Genomic DNA, 5,528 nt, shown 5'->3' with positions numbered 1-5,528 from the left:
TTTTTGGTTGAAATACGTAACACATTTTCACTGTTGATTCTACAAAATACAAACTATTTAATTTGACTTTGGAAAGATGTTAAATATCCGTTGTTATAATTTTGAAAATTACGTAACAACCAGATTTTAACGTTAATTGTGTGCACACAGAGTTACTAATAAACGATCGCACATATCTCCCATTTTACATAATTTGCACTAACTACTAACATTTAAAGCTCACTTACCTATATTGTCTTCTTCCTAAGTATGTCTCCTGGGCCCCTGTTCTTCCGACCTTATCTTGCTTCTTAAATTATTGTTAAATTCTTGCAGTACACCAGGTAGACCGTTATGAAAAGAACTGTTGTTTAGAATGTCTCGACGTTTATAGACTTCAATCGTCATCAGGAGAATAGTATCTGCAGAGAGTCCAAACAGTGAAATACTTATATGTTTTGGAAAGTGAAGCTTTCTGTTGATTGGTGGAAGCAATGAAGTACACCTGGACAACCAACCAATCACTTGCGGGTGTTTTCAAGGGTGTTAAAAACAGTTGGCAGTCACTGAGTTTACTGTAATTGGTTTACTGGGTTTACCACAGGGTTACTTTAGACGGCATTTTTTTCTAAGAGGCAAATCGCGGGTTTCATGATTTTCAAAGAAGAAACTTGCGCAATCGCGCACAGTAGGGCGACCTCTGACAGGTGAAATATCATGATCGAAATTTCAAATTTAATACCCTTTTTCCATGTGTTGTTCTTTACTGTTTTGCCTGGCTTGTCTGTATAATATCAAACTGTGTATTTAAATACATCAAACTTCGGTTTATCATTGCAGCCCTATGGATTAGTCCTATTAAAGGTTAATTTTAACTCTGTAGCTATTATTACGGGATCAGATTCTTGCCGACTATTTTGACTTCATTAAAATATGCATGCGCAGTATCCCGTTTTTTTTTTTACTTTATTCTTTTAGGAATAAATAAATCGCGACAACCCATGTTTGTTGGACTTACGTTGAATACCTGTTCAAAATACTGTGGGTACACCGTGAAAGCGTATTTACTGCATTTCAGAATGCACATCAACTTTGCATAAAAATAGGCCTACCCAACATGAACACTTGTTAATTTCCTGATGATAACATAATTAATTAAGAATTGGACCAAGTAAACCTCTCTTGACAACGTTCAAATAAAGAACGAAACGTAGAATCCATTATGGCCTCACGTCATTTTTCTGAGTTACCAAACGTATATTCTTTATCATTGTGTAGTTTAAACATTTATGTACACAAGCCCTGCTATAGGTCTATTAGGCCTAGCATCGAGCTTACTATAGCGGCTGGGTGGTGGGTTCTGCAACAACAACGTATGGCACTAATAGAATTAAGGAAATAGGAATGCAAAAACTATGATTTGCATTATAATGGATTAATTTTTTTTAACAATGGAAGATCAGAAAAGAAAGAGTTGATTAGTATATTAGCACAGACAGTAAGCTCATGTACTTAAATTACACCGTGGCTAGAGATCGGTACCAAAACTGTTGTCGTTCAGGTTTAGTTATATGGCAGTGGATTTCGACTAATCACAAAGCAACGATATGAGTGTTGGTACTCAATGTCGCAGTCATATTTTTGCAATGTAATAACCTCATTCTTTGCAGAGGCTATTTTGTTCTTGATACTATGTCACAAATCGATCAATTTCAGTCAGATGCTTTATTCTATTTTAAATTAGGGGAAACAGGACACTAGGAAATGTGTGTTTTAATATTTCTTATGATATATTTACCATTACAGGCTGTTGTTCGCCATTAGTTTTGTGCAGAGTTTGGTCTTAAAATTTGACACTAAACAACAAATATGTGTCTTAAATAGATTTTGCACCTGATATTCTGGCCCTTGCATCATTAAATGATTTGTGCGAGATTTTGGGATTGCAATAATACTGTGAAGAACTATGCGTTCTTCGTTAATCTTAGAGCGATCTTTACTGTTGATAGAGGGCGTGAGCCGGGAGAATTCGAATTTGTAAGACAGCACAGCAGGGTACGAAAGCCCATTAGTGCCAATGAAGTATATGTTCAGTAATCCGTAATAACGAATTAACTAATTCGTAATTACTTTATTGGCACTAATGGGCTTTCGTAGAGATTCATCCACCAGTATCCCTGTAGGTAATCTGACGTTTGAAGTTCATTCTCAATGAAACAAGCTACATCCAAGTCCGAGTGGTTTTTTCGCCTGAACAGGCCCAGTTTTAGCAGTCGTCGCTTTAGTGTACTTTTGCTAATAAATATATTATGCTTTGATAGCAAAATTGCAATAATATCTTTATAATTTAATCCAAGGTGAAAATAATACCGAATTAAGCCTCAGCATCGAATCGGCGGCATGTTTTCAATCAGTAGAGGAGTAGACCTACCTGTTTCCCCTGTATCACAGTCGACATTGATTCCTCCACGTGTTCAACGAGGTCGCGATTCTCAGCTGAATATAATCCGTAATAACGAATTACTGATTCGTAATTACGAATTAGTTAATCCGTAATAACGAATTACTAATCCGTAATTACGAATTAGTAATCCGTAATAACGAATTAACTAATTCGTAATTACGGATTACTAATCCGTAATTACGAATTAGTTAATTCGTTATTACGGATTAGTAATCCGTAATTACGAGATAATTATCTCGTTATTACGAGATAACATCTCGTAATTATGAGATATTATCTCATAATAACGAGATAATATCTAATTTTTTTTTTTATTTGTCAGCAATACGCTTCCGTAGAGAACCGATGACGGTTTATGATTTACGTTGGTAAATAAATGACAATTAATGCGAGTTTTTTAACATAGTTAAATAAACATTAATAGTAGTTGTTAAACATATACCTAGTGATCATAACTATATAATCTAGAATTTATATAAATTAGTATGTTGGTAGGTAGTAGGTTTTGATCACGCTTATGATTTCGCTCGTTAGCTAATTGGTAGTACTGCAAATGCGGCTGCTTTTTAGGTTTACATTACTGTACGTTGCGTTTGTGCAGAGAGATATACATGATTCCTTATATAGGCCTAGGGAGATGAGATTCTGTATTCATAAATATTATGTGCTATATATTGACGATATAGATCAATATTATTATGTTATATGATTAATGGTTCATTATTTGCATTGTGCAACTGTACTATTAGTTATAATGGATATCGTAGGAAATTACCTGTGATTTGTATTTTGGCTTAAAATTAGGAAATGTGTGGCAGTTGCTAAAGCATGGATCATGCCCAAATTTTCGTTTATGCTTGGATTATTAACTATGATTAAGTATATGTAGTAGTTTAATTATTATATTATGTTTATTTTAGAGATGTTAATGCTAACCTGGAGTTTGTGAAAGCTCAGCTAATGTGTCATAGTTTGGATTACTCGGGCAAAGCAGTAAGTTTAAAATTCATAGAATTAAAGCTGTTTATTTGTGCTTTACGGTATTTACATGACTATGATAAAGATTAAGCGTAATACAGTAATGTGATAGTATTGTGATAGCTGAGTTTTAAATGTTTATGCATAATTTGTTTGTTTACACAGACCTGAATGCGAACGAGCGAGCGAATGACTGAGTTATTCAGAGATAAACTGCATACAAACTTTGCTACGAGTCACGTGTACTCCTTTTCGAGAGGGTGTTGTTTTATTGCTTACAATACTATTCTAAATTATTGGATCATCGATGAGTTGCAATTAATGCAGATACAGACTAGTAGGCCTACATTCAGTGCCACATCATCCTACCAGGTACCCATTTATACTCCTGGGTGAAGAGAGGCAAATGCAAATAAAGATGTATTGTCCTATGATAAATATAAAAAAAATCATAAAAATATTTTTGAAACTAACTTGCACATTTTAGTAACATAAAAGTTATCAACTTGAACACAGAAATTAGTGTTTTTAAAAAACGTTTACCCATCAGTATACCGTAAAAAACGACAAAAACACTTCCATTCACTGGAAGTGTTTTATTATTTTTACTATAATTTGTTGGCTTAAAAATCAGGGTACACATTTTTTAAATTCAATAATTTCTATGCACAAGTTAATAAATTTTATGTTATTGCAAAATGAGCAAGTTTATTTCAAACTTATTTTTTATGATTTTTTGACATTAGCAAGGGACAATACATCTATAAAGTATCTTGCCCAAGACCCAAGGACACAAGCAGTGTGACAAGCATCGGTTTCGAACCCCCGATTTGAGCATGCTGTTCGTACAAATACAAATCTCTTTTTTATCCTGGAAAAAACTCTTTCAATACAAATTAAACTAGAGATACTATGTTCAATAGAACATGAACCCAGTCATTTTTTAAGAGATAACCACTGTGACCTTTAACCTCAACCTGTGAACACCCCATGTTCTAATGCAACTGGTCCAATCGTTAGTCACTAGCATTACTTGATAATTTTCACTATAGTGACCCTTGTGAATTTTTACCTATGGATGAGTAGTTTTTCATATTTAGAAGGCCCTAATGATCATTCTTGGTAAATTCAAGCTCGGTTGGGCTATTTTGAAAATTTGACCCCGATGACCCCTATGTAACCACTGATCCCAGACTGGGGTGTAGGAGGTGTCACCGGTTCTTAATGACGAAATTTGATTGAATTTGGTCCAATGGTTTGCCATTAGTAGCATTTTGAAATGTTACTAGAGAGATTATAATGACCAGGTTTGGTTGAAATCGACACAACCATTTGGCACTTGTAGCGTTTTAAAATGTTGCCAGAAAAAAGATAAAAATTACCCCTTAATGACTTTTGACCCCTTATCCCTGAACACCCTATAGACTCTGCCTTATGCCAATGTAAATGTGTAAAGGACAAGACTGTGCTACGTTATTTGTGGGACAAGTAGTCTTTTATACGATTTTTGGTTTTTTTTTACCCTAATGCCCCTTATGTGACCTTTGACCCCAAGTTGTGAACAACACATAAATGGGAGGTGGCACCGGTCCTACTGACCAAGTTTTAATAAAATCGGTCCAGTAGTTTGCCACTAGTAGCCTTTTAAAATGTTGCCAGAAAGAAAGAAAGAAAGAAAGAAAGAAAGAAACTGCTAAGAAACAGAACCCAGTCAGCTGCTGCTGACTGGGTAATTATTGGTCTCCCAAGAGGTCCAGATTTAGTAAAGATAATATAAATTGAAATGTCAGAAAATAAAAGAAATGTTAGAAGGTGAAAGAAAAATTAAATTTATCAAGTTACCAAACAATAAGAAAATCAATTTGATGAAATTATAATCAAGTTGGTTAATACACATTTGATAGACTGTCCCTAATTTTGTCTTAATCAGTGAAAATTATTGTATTTTGGCACCAATGGCGTTCCATATTACTTATTTCCATGGCGTCCCATAGTAGACTTTTTCTCGGATTAGGGACTGGAACTAGAAATTGCAAATTGCAAGTGAAGTACAACTGCATAAAATGTTCTTCGAACAAAATTATTTATGCGAGTCAAGTAAAAATAA

This window comes from Anneissia japonica, unplaced genomic scaffold, assembly GCF_011630105.1.
Source record: "Anneissia japonica isolate Jap-2015-1 unplaced genomic scaffold, ASM1163010v1 scaffold1374_len1023071_cov147, whole genome shotgun sequence".
In the NCBI taxonomy this organism is placed as follows: domain Eukaryota; kingdom Metazoa; phylum Echinodermata; class Crinoidea; order Comatulida; family Comatulidae; genus Anneissia; species Anneissia japonica.
Note: the sequence above shows the minus strand (reverse complement) of the source record.